The following is a 20597-nucleotide window of genomic DNA, read 5'->3' as shown; positions in this document are numbered from 1 at the left end:
GCACGTGCGGCTACTCCGCAAACAATTCACAAACACAGAAAAAAAAAATATTATTTGGAGTGCACTTTGGGGGTTACAGCACCCTTTAACGGATGAGCCAGCTGGCCCTTTACTTATGACACAGGCGCACGCTTGGCGCTACTTTGTTGATGCACAAGCAGCTACTGCGCACACAATTCACAAACACAGAAAAAAAAAATATTATTTGGAGTGCACTTTGGGGGTTACAGCACCCTTTAATGGACGAGCCAGCCGGCCCTTTACTTATGACACAGGCGCACGCTTGGCGCTACTTTGTTGATGCACATGCGGCCAGTGCCCACTCAATTCACAAACACAGAAAAAATATATATTATTTGGAGTGCACTTTGGGGGTTACAGCACCCTTTAATGGATGATCCAGCTGGCCCTTTACTTATGATACTGGCACACGGTTAGCGCTACTTTGTTGACGCACGTGCGGCTACTGCGCACACAATTCACAAACACAGAAATATAAATTTTTTTAGCACTTGGGGGGAGCACCCCTGATGGACAGAGCACCCCCTGGACAACACTACAGCACCCCTTCAGGACTGGGACACTGCACAGGACTTTGGTGTGGACACAGCCCCTATGGACTACTGACTGCACAACACAGCCCAGCCAGCCCCTATGGACTTTGGAGGAGTGGACACAGTCCCTATGGACAACAGCAGCACAGCACAACACAGCCAGCCCCTATGGACTTTGGAGGAGTGGACACAGTCCCTATGGACAACAGCAGCACAGCACAACACAGCCAGCCCCTATGGACTTTGGAGGAGTGGACACAGTCCCTATGGACAACAGCAGCACAGCGCAGCACAGCACAGCACAGCACAACACTACACTGAACTACACTACACTACACAGCCCAGCCAGCCCTAACTCCCACCCTCCCTCTTCACTGTCCACAGCCGAGTGAGAAAATGGCACCGACGTGGGTACCTTATATGGAGTCCAAAACCCACGAGACTCGGGAAAGGCGGGATGATGACATTTTGCCTCGATTTCAGATCCGAGTCAGGCGGGAAAAGTCGAGCCTGACTCGGATCGGCCTCGGATCGGGGGGGCTCGGGGGGGTTCAGATTTCAGAAATCCGAACCCGCTCACCCCTAGTATCTACTGTAATAAAACATGACATTATTCTGACAAGCCTAACCACACCTTCAGTGCTGCTTATTGGAGACATGTAACAGCCTTTGGGTGATATGTAACATTCACAGGAAACATATTTATAATATATGTAGTAAGGACAAGGTAAATAAGGTATTTATACACCATAACTGTGACTAAAAATGTGCCATTGTTGAAATTATTAAAAACTGGGATTTTTCCATGTGGGTGACCAATTAGGAGCATTTATGTGCCTTATCAGTATTAAACAAGTAAACAGTATACGGTGACACAAAACAGTATAGAGATTGAATATCCCGTTTTAATCACAATATAACAGTAATAAAATACATATCCTAAAAATTGTGCATGTACATATTAAACATCTGAACAATGAAAAGTCTCAAAGAGGACCTGAAGAATAACACAGAGTTCCAAGCAGTCAACACTATAGTTAATGCCTGCTATAGTTCACATGATTGGAACTTAACACTCGTAAGGCCGCAGTCTATTGTAATTGTAGCAATCAGTATTACAGTAATACTGTTACACTTCCGTTTGCGTGTTGAAAGTTCCAATGAGACAAGTCTAAAATGTTTTTAGTAGATATGCTCCAAAATCCTTAACTGGTTTCAAACTCAATCTGATTTCACAGATTTCACTACTGCAACCATGTTCCAATTACTATTATCAATATACTCTAATTTGAATTTACAGATTTAAATTTGCATCTCCTGCTCACAGTTTGCAGTTACATCTGACGTTAGCTGTAGGAATACCAGGTTCATACATTCTTGGCTCTTGTTAATATGCACATTTATAAATATTTTGTTTATTGTGAAATAATAATTTTACACAATAAAAATATATTTTGGAATTTTCTATTCTTCGAGCAGCAAACACCAGTGTTCAAAGTTTGCGGTTCATGTTTGGGGTGTACAGAGGTTTGCCATTCACCATTTGAGTGTGTTGGAACACACTCAAACATGGTTGAAGAGGCTCAAACATGGTCAATGCTCTTCAACTTTCTCAAATTTAGCTAGAATTCAATTATCAATATTTGCATCAAATCAAAAACACATTTGAGATACAATTTGCAGTCAGTTTCAGCATCTCTAGATATTAGTCATTATTTTATAATGTTGGCAACTATGTCACAGTGTTATGGGCTTCTTTTCCAGTAACCCAAGTGGTGACCACCAAGTACTCACTTTAATATTACCTGAATCTCCCCAGCACAGACCAAACCCTAAATTCCTTCAGGTCATTGTCAGTGCCCCCAAGCCACACTGCAAATGTTTTGGTTGGCACATCTGTGCCTCAGTGTTAGGCCTCATCTGTGCTACACATTCAAGAGCAGCCTAGGCAAACACCCAAACACCATTGTTTCCCACTTTATTACATATGGAAAAAAAAACTTACTTTCTTCTCTCTTGATAGGTCATAGTCCATCCACTAACACACTTCTGATCAATGTGAAATATAGATTATAAACGGGAGTCCACAGATTATCAAAATCATGTTTATTTAATTGGTGAATAAGGCATTTGGGGAGACTTTTGTTTCAATAAAGTTTATTTTATAACTGTGTGTGTTTATCTTGGTTATTACACGATCTGGGGTTAAAATATAAAAGATGAATTGGTGTAAGACCTGAACTCATTGGGGGAGATGTACTAAGTCTTTGAGAGATATAATGTGAAAAGAGATAAAGTACCAACCAATCAGCACCTAACTGTCATGGTACAGGCTGTGTTTGAAAAATAACAGTTAGTTTAAGTACGGTAGGAGTTTTGTGACTGGGAACATCAGTGCTGTGCTGACAAGTCGGTGGCTGATTCTCATGAGAAAAGTATGCTCAGTAAGGAACATCTCTAAAATGTCGTCCACTTCAGCTCATTACATTAACCTTGGGCTGCAAAATTAAATCTATTTTTTTTACTGCTCCTCAAAATTAGGTGCTCTGGTTCTCCTACATTATACTAAGATGGAATACCTTCAAAAGAGACAATGTATAATTAATTACATTGTGCCATCATCAACAGCTATATAACAAATTCACAACATTGAGTCACTGTATCAGTCAATGGAATGCCTCTAGTGTCACAAAGTAGACTATCACAGTTACAGAAAAATCATCAGTTCCCAATGGAATATTAGATGTGAGATGTTTGTCTAACATTTGTCCAAGTTCTCAGTAAAGTGTTTTTTGTATAACTAATACACAGCCCAAGTGTACAATATATTATGGATTTATTCTTACAAGCATGCCAATAACTCTATTTAAGCTGTAACTCCACAGGGGAAGTCTGGGAAATTTGCCCCTTAATGAAGTGTTAAAGTATGTCAACTTTGTTAGAGCTTATATATCTACTAGAACTTTTACCACAATAATAGATTTAAGTTTACCATATTAAAATGTATCGCTTTTAAAGGGTGAATTAATTTGTCATTTTGAACTGGAGATGAGCATTTCAATTTTACAGACAACTGCCATGGCGCAAGGTTCCTTTTTAACAGAGATTGTAGAGATGCAATTCTTTGTGCTCTACTCAGCAGAATACATTTCCTCCCTGCATCTGTAAATACACCTTTCATGAAATTTGATGATGATCAAAACATTCTGTTCTGTGGTTTGGTTAGGGCAGGACAGTGAAATACATGCCATTCTGTGGCCAAATGTGGAATAAGGCATAATTCTATGGACAATTTAGAACCTTTCACCATATCTATATTTCACCTTTTTCAAGTAAACACATATTTACATATAGTAACACTGTCATATTACTTTGAAAATTTTTTATATATTGACAACAGTGACGTGTGGTGAGGTAAATGGCTGGGGAGGCACTGGCTAATATCAGAGCCAGATTTACAGACACATATATGAACCCGAGTGTTCATGTGGGCATTATACAAAGGTGCAGCAGTATATAGTGCTGCAAATTTGGTGTGTTTTGATCAGGAATGTGCGGAAAAGGTAGACAGGAGAGGCAGTGCCTCACCTCCCATACACTTTTTACTCTAAAAGTTTTGACTACAAAAATTCTTAGAATAATACACAGAAGATATTTATAATATATTTTCTTTATTTGTCTTATAATTTTTATAGTCAAAACTCTTGGAGTATACTGAAGTATGACAGGATAGGCTGTGCCTCACCTGCCTCACCAGACCGCACATCACTGATTGAAAACTACCAGTGGCAGCTCCAGAGGTGGGACTGCAGCGCAGTCCAAAATTCAAATAGTGGAATCACACCAACTGTCACCTCAAATGCTGCCAAACATCGCTGGCTGGGACCCACTGGCAGTTGGTGTGGCTCCCCTATTTGAATTTTGAACTGCGCTGCAAGCCCACCCCTCTGAAGCCGCCACTGACAACTACAATACATAATTGAAATTGAATAACACTTGTTAGAATGATAAACAATAGTATGTTTGATCAAGTCTAGAGGGTGTTTTAAGATAAACAAACTTTAATCTCTCAGGCTCTAGCTATATCTCCTAAAACTGAAATCTCCATTATATCTCTTTGTAAAATATAAAAAAAAATAATAATGTTCCTTTGTTACTTTAGCTTATTATATCACAGCTGAGCTAATATTTGTTTTATTAAAGATTAATCAAGTTACAGTTGTGTGCATAAACCTGTGATAATAAAACACACATGTAAGCTACCTGCTGTGACTCATATCATTGTACAGAGTTAGTCAAAATATACCTAGCCAAACGTCAAAAATGGTTGTTCTGTATTCTTTGTCTTTGATGACCCAGTTGCAGCTGCACACTACTTCATTCCCAGGTTATAAGTTGTAGAGGTCCCTCAATGTAAGAGTTTACCTTACTATCTCCAGAGTTGATGTGGGCTATTCGTGACATCTGGAATGCCAGTATTTTTACTTGGCGACAGAAGCGCCCTTGTGTTACCCTAAGTAAATTACAACAAAGCAGAATGTCATTCTGCTGAGTGGTAAAGCACAAAGTGACTCTCCAAGATTGCATCCCTATCACCTCTGTATCTAAGGAGTTTTGCACCACTGCAAATTATTTGTTAAATATATTTGCTCATATGTACAGTAGTCCAAAATGGGCTTATAAATCTGCTGAATGTGGAGGCTTATAGCCTTGTAGCTCAGCTATGTTATTTAACAGATTGAATCTTTAATCAGTGTATACACCCACTTTTATAGAAAACAGTTATAGCCAAACCGGAGCCTATCAGCCTTATTACACACCCATGAACAGTATCTTTATGCCACAGTTTTGGAAATCTGTCTTCTCATTTATGGTTATAAGTATGGCATACCGGCTTTCCCTTCATATAGTGCAGGAGTGGTGAATTGAAGACTGTAGGCCAAATGTTAGAAAGGTCTCATAGCAAACCTTTGAAATACTCACGGACTGTGAAACAATTCTGGTATTATACTTTCAGACTGTAATCTGGCTTTCATGCTAGATCAACATGATGTGGCTAGTGTAGTTAAACCTTTCTCTATAGTGGATTGAAATAATCCTCTTGATAATCTATGAACATGATCCCTTAGAAAAAAAACAGTCAATCATACACATTTTTTGTGGGTTTTACCCAATGCCCCTCCCATTTTATGTACACTAAATAGATCATTTATTTTGGGCTTTACCTTCATTAATCAAATAATTACCCTCCCCTATGTATGTGGAGATGTTACTCAAAATCTTCCATAGGGGTTATCTCTCCCCTCATATAAACCGTATTAATGACCTCTTCCATTCCTTCACTTGTCAAAAATTTGGTGAAGCACAGGCAGATTTATACTAATTGTTTTTTTTCTGGTCCAATTATTAGAAGTTATTGACTCCATGTGTGGGAGTTCACTAAAGAGGAACTAATTAATAACACTCCTTTTACTTAGCAATGGGCAAACCTAAGTATTCTTCCCTAATGCTGGGTACACACTAGGACGACAGGTCGGCCATTTGGCCAACCCACTGACATATCTGATGATTGGTAAGTGCAGATACACTTACCAATCATCAGCCCGATGTATTTGAACCTGACATCACAACAGGGCGGGCATTTAAATTTGTCCCTGCAGCATATGTAGGTCGCCTATACACACCAGCAGATGCACCAATGAATCTGCAGATATATCATCTATCTGCTGCGCTGCACATCCGATGCACTATGTCAGCGAACGGCGTCATTTACAGACATATAGAGGGCACACATATTGCCCAGTGTGTACCCAGCTTAAAGGGTAAGACTGTCTAAAGATGTCAGAAAACTATCTATGGTCATTTCAGCAGCTGATAAAAAAGGATCATCCACATCTTGATTCACACAACAAGAACTGTTACATATTATGAGGCGGGATTGGTTGGAAGCAGCACTTCACAGAGATACACACACCAAACACTTTTTATGAAACATAGAAGTATTTTATTTCAATACAATCTATATCAGTGCGGAAGCACAACTGAATATGATTTCATTCAACAGTATGGTATGAAACACGCATGTACCTGGAAAATCCACTGATGATTTGCAATATGCTTTGATGTATTTTTATCATCAGATGATATGAAAGCGGAATCGGCAGCCCGACAGCTCAACAGATCCCGGCAGCGGCAGCCCGACAGCACTGGAAATCCCGAACATCCTGAGGTAAGTAAAAACTAACCTAACCCCCCTAACCCTCCTTAGGGGTGCCTAACCCTAACCTATGCCCAAGTGCCTAGCCCTAATCCCCCCTCTAAGTGCCTAACCCTAACCCCCCTTTTCCCAGCTGCCTAAGCCTAAGTCCCCCGGGGGGGTGCCTAACCCTAAGTCCCCCCCCGGGGTGCCTAACCCTAACCCTCCCTCCCCTAGCCTAACCGTCTTGGGGGGATGCCTAACCCTAAGTCCCCCCCTGGTGCCCTAAACCTAACCCTCCCCCCCGTGGCTGTCCGCTCGCGGCGCCCAGCATCCCTTCGATCGGGATGCCGGACGCCTGTCTCCTGGCATTGGGAAAATGACAGGCATCTAGATATAGACGCCTGTCATTTATCCCATGCCGGGATAAAGCAGTCGGGAAGCCGGCTGTCGGGATCACATCAGCCAGTTTCCCGATTGCATCCCGCTTTGATGTACTCTCCAGAGTAAGTTTGGATTTATTGTCTCTTCCATTTGACACTCATTTATATATTCTCTGGTTGATTTGCCTACTGATTGCTATTTATCTCACTAACAGGGTTACTGACCTATTACAATATTGTATTATTACATTTTCAATGTGAATGTTTAAATATGGAAACTGTATTACTGACCAACTCTGTTAAAGAAAAATTTTCCTTTCTTTTTTTTACAAATAAATAATAAGCCAAGACTACTTCATGCTAGAGGCACATGGGCCTATTTACTAATCCCAGAAGAGTTTTACAGTATGTCCAACAAAAATGTGTGTTCTCGCAGGATATGGGGCATCTCCCTATTTAACATGGGATTACTGCCAGTTAACAAACAATGGGGAGGCCTATTACAGTGGCACCAGTATCACAGCAATGCTCTTATCACTGTCATCATCTCAGGATCTATTATCTAAGCAAATCATTTTTTCTTTTTAATTCTATGGGGAAAAAAAGAATTATATTTTTAAAACTTAATTTTCATTTTGTTTCATTTTATTCATTTTCTTCTAAAGTGGCATTGGAAGCTCAAGTCTAGTTTTCCAGTCTGCTGCGCATGGGTGAACCTACAAGCTGGCTAAGGCAAGCACATATGGCTTTACACTGGGCTGGCATAGCAGCCTTACTGCTGCCAGCCTGTATTGACGGAGTAATGAGCATTGTGCAGTTTTTATGGTAAATAGCAGAAAAAGATATTCCATCACCTCAAATGTGAATCTTTACTGTCACTGCATATTAGCAAATATAACAGACATTGACATATATTATTAGTATAGAGCCATGCTGGAGCCAACAAAAGATAAGAATAGTAATAACGTGATCTTTTTCAGGCAGATTACGCACTTAAAGACAGAATTGCATGATTAGAGTACATCTCTAGCTGTATCCTGTGACAGAATACATAGTGACTGTTATTATGAGAAAGCATGTCTTTGTAGATGCCTGTCCTGCAGACAACTAAGATTCGAAGATATCCAAAAGCTAGTAGTGAAAAAAAGAGACAAAGGGAAGAAATAATGGAGATCCTGAAAGCTGAGGGTGTGGTGGGCAGTGAATGACACTGCTTCAGGCAAAATAGCAGGTTGACTAGATGTCGTTCATATAAAAGCATGCCTTGAAGTGTGAGAGAAAACCCTAATTAATCTTTGCTATAAGTATGAGAGCTATCTCAGTGGTTTCTGTCATGAATGTGACTTCAGATGATCTTTTACAGCATGCCATGGGACTTGTACCATTTTTTGCAATCCTATTATTAGGTAAAGGTGACTGCATACACCGATCTCTTGTGAAATACCACAGTATTTCTTTGTTCAAAATAAATAGTTAACTGGCTAATATTTTTTTTGAACTGCTCAGAAATTTTAACCCTCCCCCCAAAAAATCCAATTCTCCTCTACGGAGAGATTGTGACAGTGTGCTGCATTCCATTATAAGGTTAGTGTGAATGCACCGATAAATTTTTGTCTAACATGTCATATCCTTGCTGTATTATGAGCGTTTGAAATTTTTGTGTAAGCGTTACCTGGCAATGTGCAAGCATTAACACACTTTCTGATGTACGGTAGCAAAAAAGTGCAAATTTTCTGCTTATATCATTTCCACAAATAAATAAGTTAATATTACAACGAACAGACTCAGCATGTTCTATAAGATATACTGAGTAAGAGTGCAATGAATTGCATGGAAATTTCAACACCAAGGGATCAACGTAATAAAGAGTGAATGTTCAAAATCAAAAACATTTGATGATATTTGTCACAGGATTGAAGGCAATTAATTTTTTTAAAGCCAAAACCTGGTAATTTTGTTTGGAAAAATTTTTATTTTGCAAACCAAACAATTTTAATGTTTTCTCAAACCAATTTCAATGGAGTCTATTTATGCTTGGTGGCTAGCGGGTGGTGTGAGTTACCTTCATGCATTACTGAATATCATAATAATGCAAATTAAGTACCATCACTAAGGATTGCGCTCCGCTATGAGTCCCAGTGAAAACTAGTGGCGTAACTAGGGTATTTGGAGCCCAGGGCAAATTTGAAAAGGGAGCCCCCCCCACCCAAAACCCAGAGCTGTGCGCGCGCTGAAAAAAAATGGGCGTGGTCACTTAAAAATGGGGCGTGTCAACATGACACACCCCTTTATTTTCACGCTGAACATTCCTATCCATATGCACCTTAACCCCAGTAGTACCCCTTATACAGTACCCCCAGTATGCAGTTGTGGTCCCTCTTATGCAGGCCCATAGTAGTGCCCCTTGTACAGTATCCCCAGTAGTGGTCCCCCTTATACAGCCCCGAATTAGTTCCCCTTACTCAGTACCCCCAGTAGTGGCCCCCCCAAATGCAGTGCCCCATGTAGTGTTCCCCCTTATGCAGTGCCCCCAGTAGCAGTCCCCACAATGCAGTGCGCCCAGTAGTGGTATCCCCTTATGCAGTGCCCTTTATATGGTGCCCCCAGTAGTAGTCCCCCCCATGCAGTGCCCTTTATATCATGCCCCCAGCAGTAGTCCCCTCCATGCAGTTTTCCCAATAGTGGTCCCCTTATGCAGGCACCCTGTAGTGATCCCCCCTATCCAGTGCCCCCTGTAGTGGCCCTTCCTATTATTGCCCCCAGTAGTGGTCCCCCGAGTGCAGTGCCTCTTGTAGTGGGCCCCTTTTATAATGCCCCCAGTGGTAGTTCCCCCCCAAGTAGTAGTCCCAGTAGAGTAGGTCCTCCCAATGGCGCCCTCAGTAGTAGCCACCCCTCCCCCAGTAGAGGTCCCCCCAGTAGTAGCCACCCATCCCCCAGTAGATGTCCCCCTAGTAGTAGCCACCCCTCCCCCAGTAGAGGTCCCCCCAGTGGTAGCCACCCCTCCCCCAGTAGAGGTCCCCCCAGTAGAGGTCCCCCCAGTAGTAGCCACCCCCCTCCCCCGTATAGGTTAAAAAAAAAAATATATATATATATATATATATATATTAAAAAAAATATACTTACCTGAATCTCTGCTCCTGGTCCTGCTCGCGGCGCCGCTCCCGCCCGGGCTGGCGCGCTCAGCATTATGGGACAGACATCATGATGTAATTTCCATTACCCACTGCAGGAGCCGGACGGAAGTCCAGCTCTTGCAGTGGGTGCTGCAGCAGTCAATGAGAGTCTTTCTGACTCTCATTGGCTGCTGTTTAACACACGCATCGCCGCCAGCGCTGGCGGCGATGCGTATGTTATGCACAGCCTGAGCCCATCTCCTGGCGCTATTGGGCAAGTGCTCAGGGGGAGGGAACTGGCTCAGGCGTGCAGCACAGGACTGGCGCTGGAAGCCTAGCACCGGTCCTGTGTAAATGTGTAGCGCTGACCGCACTCATTGCGGTCAGTGCTACACTGGCTAACTAGGGCGGGCGGGCCGGTACCGTGGCCGGCGGCGCCCCCCCGCACCGCCGGTCCAACGGCGCCCAGGGCACGCACCCCGCTCGCCATGCCCTAGTTACGCCACTGGTGAAAACTCCCCTTCTTTGGTCAAGATGGTTTCTCTTACATCAGCAGACTAACACTGGTAACAAAAGGAGGTAGTGCACTGCACTGGGGCACCATCAGGTGGGTACAGCCGGTACTAATGTACTGGGCCTGGGCTCAGAGGGAGTCCCACAGAGTGCTGATGATCTCATCTGTGAACTTCTTAGCCAGAGGGAGATTGCTGCCTGCCATTACATAGCAGTTTGCTGTCAGGATCATAGTCACACTGCAGGCCCCCTGTCAATGTCAGTCATTGTGAGGGTCGGGAACACAGAGCCTCCTTCAATGCAGTGGTATGTACCTCAGGAGGAAATCTCTGTACTTATTTATAGAGATGAGTGGTTTTGACTCAGTTATTTTGTGCTATTTATGTTATGTGGGTAAAGGAGAGAGTTTATACATACAATCTATATTCTGGGGCAAGATTGGTTGAGGGGTATAGTAATGTATCTGGGGGTGTATACTTTTATTATCTTGTAGGGGAGGTAGGTGGGGGGATGTAGTAATGTATTGTGTGGGGATGTATACAAATTTTTTGGGGAGGGTGAGGTAGGCTGAGGGTGTAATATTGTATCTGAGCAATTGTGTAGTGATATTTTGTGTGATGGGATATTGTATACTATGTTCTATTGGGATTTATTGAAGTTATTTGGTAATTATTAGAGATGTGCGTGGATCCCCTTGTTTTGGTTTTGGTTCTAATTCATTATCATGTTTAGATTTTGGTTTTGGCAAAACCACCCTCGAGTGTTTTGGTTTGGATTCGGTTCGGTTTTGGATTCCTTAAAAATCGGTGGAAATTGGTTAAAAATCAATAAAAATCTGTAAAGATCAATAAAACAGCTATTTTGGACCTGTTTACATACAATCTAAAACCTGAGTTTGGTTTTTAAATCTGAGTTCCGAACTGACTGCAGAACCAAATTGGGACTCGTTACACACAACCATCTATCAAACCTTTGTGGATCTGAACACTAATAGAACCATTTGTCCAGTTGAAGAGGAGATCAATGGTTTAAAAGGCAAGCTGTAAGTGGTTGTAATATGCCCACATACACACAGGGGACAAAGGTCCATTCCAGTACCTTGCCTATGTCCCCATGGGGTCTTAATCCGCCACAATTTAAAGTGATAAGACTGCCCATGCATGGGGAAGCCTATTTAACAACTATCATGGCAGTTATTGTACAAATACTATACCTAAAAAAAAATTTTTTTCATTTTTAAAGTTTTTTAAAATATTTTTTATAATTCTTTTGCTGTTTATTTATTTCCTGTTTTACATAGAAGTGTTTTTTTTTAAATCTCTTTATTTAGCATAATAGTTTGCATAAAAGACAACAGTGATGGGAACAATTGTAAATTGTGTACAAAGAATTACAAATAAAGCAATGTTTCTTATAGGTACTATGTACAACAATATTATTATTCAACTATTCATTTTAAAATTATATTGTTAAAACCGACACAATTAAAAAATAAAGTAAATAAAATAAATTGATGAAATAAAGAAATGGGATACAGAAAAGGAGGGGAATAGGGGAGGAAGACAACATATGATGTATTACACAACCTAAATAAGACCAGCATCACTCTAGCCTGGGTAGCCATCTTTGAAATGTAGATGACCAGAGGTCTATAGGTGTATTTGTTTATAAGTGTGCTCTATGCTGCACCTCTGCATCCATTGGGCAGGTGGAGGGAGGGGGAGGGTTGAATACTTAGAATACTTACCAGCCCCAGTCGGGATATCCTCCTATCGGGCTTGTGCAGTCGGGATTTGAACTGGCGGCTGTTTCAAGCTGCCGGTCTTTCAATCCCATTCAGTATTTGAGTACTGAACATTATCAGATATTTTATTTAGCTGTCAAAATAATAAGGAAACAATATTGACACTTTATTAATGCATTTGGCAGACATTAAAGGCATGTAATCTAAACACAATGTGAAGTATGAATTTCATTAAATATTTATATTATCAGAAGTAAATGAATGACAATGTATGGAAAGAAATGATCATTTCCTATAACATGACTTATTATCATTATAAATAGTAAATAAAAACATTGGCAGAAATATGTGTATTATATAAAGAGGATAGCATGTAGTCATTTCATATGTTTTCATTGTAAAACACACATTGCATGATTAGTGTAGCTCACGCTATAGGATACCCTTTGTTTCTTTCCGTACTCACTCACACTATAAACAAATGTATTTGCCCACCATGCTAACTGCATGGAAACAGTTTGGGTACTTTGAAGTAGTAATTGAAGATATGGGAGAAAGAATTTGTATACGTACAATGCTTTTAAGAGCAACAATTACCTAGACACTTTGTTATGGTGTTTCTTTCTTTAAGTGTAACCATTATATTCTGTAACCTATTGTATAAGACATAGAACAGTTCACTGTTGTAACTGAGCTGGTGTAAGTTGAATGCCTGAGAACACCCATCGTTGCACAAGTTTATTGGCAGGAAGGTATATCTCTAGTTTATCACATGTGATACATACTTGACAGTACTTTTTTCAGACTTATGGCTTACTAAAGTTATGTATGCATTATATCACTTTTCATTTTAATATAGCTCCTTGGTTGTACTGTTCCTTTGTCTATGTATGGTATGCCTCTATCCCCTGGTTACTCCTAACTCATAGCCTCTGTACCATCCCTTACATTCTCTACATTTAACTCATACCCTCTGAACCATCACTTACATTCTCTACATTTGAGGTTCATGCTACAGTATAAGCCTCTTCCAAAAAGTACACCTTCGAGTAGCTATCAATTATCGACCCCTGGCTCTCCCTCCAAATTCCTTGACAACTTTCCTTCCTGGCTCCCTCACTCTCTCTCACCTCAGACCTTCTCTTCATTATTCTAGGTGACTTCAATAATCCAATTGATATTCCCACAGGATCCTCTGCCTCCAAACTCCTTACCCTCACATCTTAATCTGGTCTCTCCCAATGGACCTCCTCACCATCCCATGTTAGTGGGCATTCGCTTTATCTGGTCTTCACTCACCGTTGTGATATTTAAGATTAATCCCATTCCCCATTCCCCCTTTCTGATCATCATCTTCTCTCTTTTAACTTACCCCTCTCTCCTTCCCCTCCTCTACCTCTTAAGGCCACCATCACTAAGTGGAACATTGAGGCTATCGACACCGTTTCTTTTTCCTCCCTGCTTGACTCACTTCTGTCCCCTATCCTCTCTCTCTCTCCTGCCCTGAACAAGCCATTACCCTATACAATGCCTCCTTTACATCTGCTCTTCACTCTGTTGCTCCGGCGATCACTACTCAGTCACCCATGCAGATCCACACCTCAAACCTATCATTTAAAATGCACCAGATACCTGCAAAAGTGTTCATGAACTGCTGAGTGACAGTGGAGAAAATTCACACTCAAAGGCAGACTTTCTCCATTTAAAATGTATGCCCTCATCCTACAGTGCTATCCTTTCTCTCTCTAAACAGTCATATTTCAAGAACCTCATCTCCTCTCAGTCTTCACTACCCCAGTATCTCTTCGCCACCTTTAATTCCCTCTTCTGCTCACCCCCTTCTCGCCTCCCCTCTTCACTCTCTGCCCTTGACTTTGCTACCTGATTTACATCCAAAGTTTATTCCATATGTCAGGACATCATATCCCCCTAGTTCCCCAGAACTTCACCAACTCCTTTCCTTGATCACCCTCCACATCCATTTTACCAACTCTGACATTTTTGTCCCCTGTATCTTGAGAGGAATTCATGGCCTTCATCCGGTCCTACCCCCCTTCTTCCTTCCCCTTGACCAATCCCTTCCTGTCTCCCCCTCTACCTCTCTCCTTGTGCTTGTTGCCATCTTGCCCACCTCCTCAATCTCTCCCTTTCATCTGGCACTGTCCCATCTGCTTTCAAACATGCCCTTGTCTGCCCCATTCTCATTCAAAAAAACTACCCTTAATCCTAACACTTTCTCCAACAACCGACCCATCTCTCTCCTCCCTTTTGCCTCCAAATTCCATGAGCGTATTTTTTCAACAGCCAATATGAAATAGTCAGTTCATCATGCATTGCATAAAAAAGATGCACGTCTTGGAATAATTCCCTTGAAAAAGAGGACCAACCATCGATCACAAAATTGGACAGACGACACAGGTTATCATGGAGGGTCATCCCACTGACCTCATTAAGCCATCAGGGAGATTAAAAATTCAATCTCCATAACATCCAGGTCCTCATCAATAGCAACCAGGGCATCAGCCACATGAAGATTAGGGTCATGGTGGTTCACTAAATCCAAAATATAACGCTGGAGTCTTAACATGAAACACAGGATATTAGATGAAGCTGTGTGGAAAGGCTTGCATAGAATAGTGATGAGAGACTGGTGGTTGGTCTCAACAATGACAGGACAACCACAAATTAAGTCATGAAACTTCTTACGTTCAAAGTTTGAACGTATGAAGTTTGCTCAAACAGCAATTCTAGAAGATCCTTCTCCTTTTGCATGTACCGAGTCTCTGGATCAGTGAAGGCCCTGGCATGGGTTTATCTTGCTACATGCACACTGCACCAAGTCTATGTTGAGAAGCATCAATAGATATCAACTCCAGGAGATGAACATCAAAGAAATGCAACACAGGCCTACTCATGAGCATGGATTTAAAATGGGCAACAGTAGCAGCATGTGGAGAGTTCCAAAACCATCCAGCATCCTGATCACAAAAGATGGAGTGGTCCAGTGACTTTACTGTAGTGAGCCAAAAATTTTGAGATTTAGCTGGTTATGTCCAGGAAATGTTGGGGTTACAATTTATCAGTAGTGTAGGTGTGGGTATCAGTTGGAATATCAGTGAAAATAACATGTTATTGAAGCAAAATCTCAGCACAAAGTGAAAGGATCAATAGGAAAAGTTTTAATACTTAGCTCAGATCATAGATGTACACGAAAGTGAGTCCTGGGGAGCCCCATTGTCGAATTTTGTTAGACACCCAAATTGAAGAGCACGGAGACTGGACACTATCAGTGTGGTCCCAGGAGATGCTACTGTGTATCTATGTAGCTAACTCTTGTACTCTTAGTGGGTGTTGGCTCCGTGGTTAATGATACAAACAAAGAATAACACATTTGCTCTGTATCTGGCTGCACAAACCAGCATTCAAAAAAGAAATTGTTTATGCACAATAGCAACTTTCTGCATAGATCAGCAACTTTCTCCCTTATAACAACTCTCTATGCATGTCAATCTATGATCAGTAAATGATGAACAATTACTTATTTAGTTAACAAATTAGCAAATACAATATTCTACCTATAGTATGCTCTTTTTAAGCATTGGCTATTTATGGGCAGTACAGGGACATACACAGACTTACACAGATGAGCACATTTGAATTTGTCTGGTTTAACACACTGGGATCTGAGGAGGTGGCCCACATATAATACTTTGGTCACACTAAAAAGCACTAGTCAGGGTTCAATTTCATGTTGAGAGACCTTATTCTATGAAAGACCTGGATAAGGCATAGGTCATGTTCTTCCATATATGAACTCCAGACCAGTATGTCATTCACAATGATCTTACAAGGGAAACCCTCAAACACATGTCCCATATAGTGCTGGAAAACATTACGGTGCAAATCCTATAATGCATGCGTAGAAAGGCATATCCCTTCACTAACATCAAAGTGGTGAGCATGGACAATTGAATGTCTAAAGCAATCTGCCAAAACCCACTTTTAGCATCTAACATACAGTAGTGAAAACTTTGGCATTGGGCATGTCAGCAATCACTTGTACAACTGTTTTCAAAAGATGATATGAATGCATGCAGGCTTTGTTGAGATGTACTAGGTCAGAGGTTCTCAAACTTGGTCCTCAGGACCCCACACAGGTCACGTTTTCCAGGTCACACAACAGGTGCACAGGTGTATTCATTACTCACTGACCATTTTAAATGACCCCGAGGACCGAGTTTGAGAACCTGTGTACTAGGTGAATGCAGATGCAAACTCATTAATTCTTTTTTACAGATGCCACCATTGCAGACACACATGGGATGGGTTCCTCCTTAGGTGTGATAACACCCAGGGAGTTATGTGATTGAGTTCAGAAATTACCTTGTCTATCATTGCAATTGGCTATACGCCTAAGGGCACAGAGAGTAGGAGCCATGGATTCATACAGATGTAAATGATATGTAACAGGTAGCATGCTAATGGAAGAATTATCAAAGAAATCAGCAAAATCTTTATGAACAGGGACATAAAGCTGAACAATGAGTACATCAGCACCTAATATTACCAAAGCAAGCTTGATTCTGTCTGCCAGGCCTAGTAGTGGTTTTACATCACCAATGACAATATGACAGGTTAATGGATAGGTGGTAGTGTTAAATGTAGCCTCAGATCCTAACCACATGACTACCAAAAGATATAAGGTTAACTGACCTTGAGGCATCAATCACAGCATTTTAGGTTAGGGCAATACAGGAGGTCTCTGGACATTATGATGCACCCCAATATCAATTTTTATTTTGATGGCATTGCTGTTTTCTCTGTCAGTCCAGTCACAGTGGCAAAGATCTCACCCTGCTCAACTCTCATATCCAAATAAATGTTAACATTTTTGCAATCAGGCCACAAATTGCAGCGTGTATGGTCCAAATATACCACTGATCTGAACTGGATCAATTAAATGTTCATCTAGTTGGTAGCATCCATAAATCTATGGGGTTTTATTTATTAATATTGTTTTTTTTTGTCTCTGAATGAGTTTGTGACTTTGATTAAAAGATCTGGCTTTGTATTTCAAAATCTATATACAACACAAAATAAGGTTTAAGAGTGATTACTTTCCTGGAAAATCTGGTAGCATCTATAGGTTTTAGATGACTGATGGCCTGATTCAGCAAAAAACGCATGCTAGCAGATGCACACACCCAGCCACTGTGAGAATATGCTAATCAATGCATACACACGGAGACTGCAGCTCAAGAAGCAGACACCCAACAAAACATAAAGCCACCCACCTATGCCATGATTGACAGTGTAAACATCAGGAATATTGAGTGCTATCGAAGCTGCATGTAAGCTAAGGGTAGACCTGACCCTGTCACAGGATTTGAGAGATTCCTGCATGCAGAGAGGCACCTGGCTGCGTGCTATACCACTGAGATTAATTTATGCATGCCCCTGTAATGGCGTGTGACCGACAGGCACACCTGCGTTCAGCCGACCACCCACAAATTCCACTTCCTGTCAATCAACATCGAAGGTCTCTGCAGGCTCCCTGCATACTCAGAGAGCCCTTAACGTACTCAGCAACCTGTTCATGCACACACAATGCGATGCATATGCATGCACAGATAGCAAACATCGTCTCGCACAGTGCGTTCTCTCACTTGCATTGCTTGCTGAATCAGGCCCTGGGGCAGGTGCTAATAATGCCAATCACATGTTCTCCACTGTGTATAAGCAACTACTGATCTAAGGGGTGATTCAGCATCGGACGGAATTGCAAAGCTGCATGCAGGCAGCTTTGCAATTCTGTCCTTGCAATTATGCAAATGCAGCAAGAGGTGTATGACACCCCCTGCTACATTTGTGATCCCAGCACTGCCACCAAGGTTGCAGGCTGGGATCACCATCTCTACCATCAGCTTACTCAGGCTGGCCGGCTTGCAAGGTCAGGACACTGCGTCCATTGACAGAGTCCCTTACTTGCCACTCCCGGAAAATGGGGCGGACACATTTTTGGGAACGCCGGCCGACCTCAACACACACCGCCCCTTAAAGACCTCTGCCTATAAATCAGGCAGAGGCATATAAAGGTCTGCGTGTGACTATGCATGAACAGTTTCTCAATAATCGTGAATCTGTGTTCAGCATTGCACTTGTGTGCAATGATGAATCAGCCCCTAAGTCTTAATTCACATTCATATTCACTAGAGATGAGTGGGTTGGATTCTCAGAGAACCCAACCCACCTGAACTTTCAATTCCGAGCCGAGATCCGAGTCGGCTTGGGTTTTCCCACCTGACTCGGATCTCAAAACGAGAAAAACATCATCATCCCCCTGTCGGATTCTTGCGGGTTTTGTATTGTATAAAAGGTTCCCCGAGATTGCCACCATTTTCATTCTGGCTGTGGACAGTGAAGAGGAAGGAGGGGGCTGTGATCGCTGTGCTGATAGGGGCTGGCTACTGACAGTGAAGAGGAAGGAGGGGGCTGTGATCGCTGTGCTGATAGGGGCTGGCTACTGACAGTGAAGAGGAAGGAGGGGGCTATGATCGCTGTGCTGATAGGGGCTGGCTACTGTTGTCAGGGGCTGACTGCTAAATGTCCATAGAGGACTGGCTGTTGTCCATAGGGGTTGGCTATCTGTTGTCCATTGGGACGGGCTGGCTGTGCTGCTGTGTTGTCCAGGGGGTGCTCACTGCTCTTTCCATCAGGGGTGCTCTTCATCTTCAGTTTTTTATGTGTGTGTGCATGTTAGCCACACTTATCAGCAACGTAGCTGCGCAGTGGTGCTGCCTGTCTCATTTATCAAGGGGCTGCTGCCTCGTTCAGGGGTGCTCTCCACCCAAGTGCCAAAAAAAAATACTAAATATATAAAAGTGTTTTTTTTTCTGTGTGTGTGCATGCGCATTAGCCACACTTATCAGCAACGTAGCTAGCTGCGCAGGGGTGCTGCCAGTGTTGTTTATCAAGGGGCTGCTGCCTCGTTTAGAGGTGCTCTCCCCCCCAGTGTAAAAAAAAACAAAAATAAATCAACAAAAGTGTTTTTTTTCTGTGTGAGTGTATGCATATTAGCCACACTTATCAGCAACATAGCTGCGCATGTGTGTGGCCTGTGTCATTTGTCAAGGGGCTGCTGCCTTGTTCAGGGGTGCTCTCCCCCAATTTAAATTTTTTTTGTGTGGTTGTGTGCGTTAGCTGCGCTATAATTGCTTGTTGACTCTGCTGCAAGACCGCAGTGAGTATGGAGGACAGTCAAATGACAAGAGAGCAGGATCCACATACCAGTCTTGTAGCTGCCGGCAGCAGTCATGGTGATGATGCAAGGCCGTCAACATCATCTATGAAGGCCACTGCACCAGGGCTTAAGTCAGGCCATATAAAATCAACTTTTACCCTGTTAAAGAAAAAAAGTCTAAAGCTAAGTTAGCTTTAGAGAAATAAAATATTGGCAATATGCCATTCACTACACGAAGTGGCATGGAAAGGATAAGGCCTTGGCCTTTATTTATGACTGGTGGTTCTAGTTGTGATGATTTCAGCCCTTCTGCTTGTAGGAGAGGTACAAAAAAAATTTAAATTGTTAAGACGATCAAGACACTGGAACCAATTGTGTGCTCCAAAAAGTCACAAATCCCTGAGGAGAGTCCAAGTGTGTCCACAGTTGCCATGTGCGAGCCTGATCTTTCTAATACTGTACTTGAAGAGGATCCTCCTTCCACCATTTGTGTGCCCTCTGTAAATGTGGGGATGAGCAGCACAAGTCAACATGCTGACGTAGAAATCAAGGATGCTTCTGTGGAATTGCACCAGGAGGATGAGGAGGATATTTCTGTAGTTGGCGCTAACAAGGATAATGAGTATGTTGATGATGATGAGGATGTTGATGGCGATGCCAAGGATGTTTGCGCAAAAAATGTAAATCAGGCAACAGTTGTTGTTGCCCATGGTGGAAAAAATCCCATTGTTGTCATTCCTGGGCAAATGACTAAAAAACTTCACTTCTCATGTGTGGAATTATTTGTCAAGCCTTATATAACCGTTGCAAAGTAACAGTGAGTAAAGGTAAGGACCTTAACCATCTAGGAACCT

Source organism: Taudactylus pleione, unplaced genomic scaffold, assembly GCF_031769625.1.
Source record: "Taudactylus pleione unplaced genomic scaffold, aTauple2 ptg000040l, whole genome shotgun sequence".
Taxonomy (NCBI): Eukaryota; Metazoa; Chordata; class Amphibia; order Anura; family Myobatrachidae; genus Taudactylus; species Taudactylus pleione.
This window is presented reverse-complemented; position numbering follows the sequence as displayed.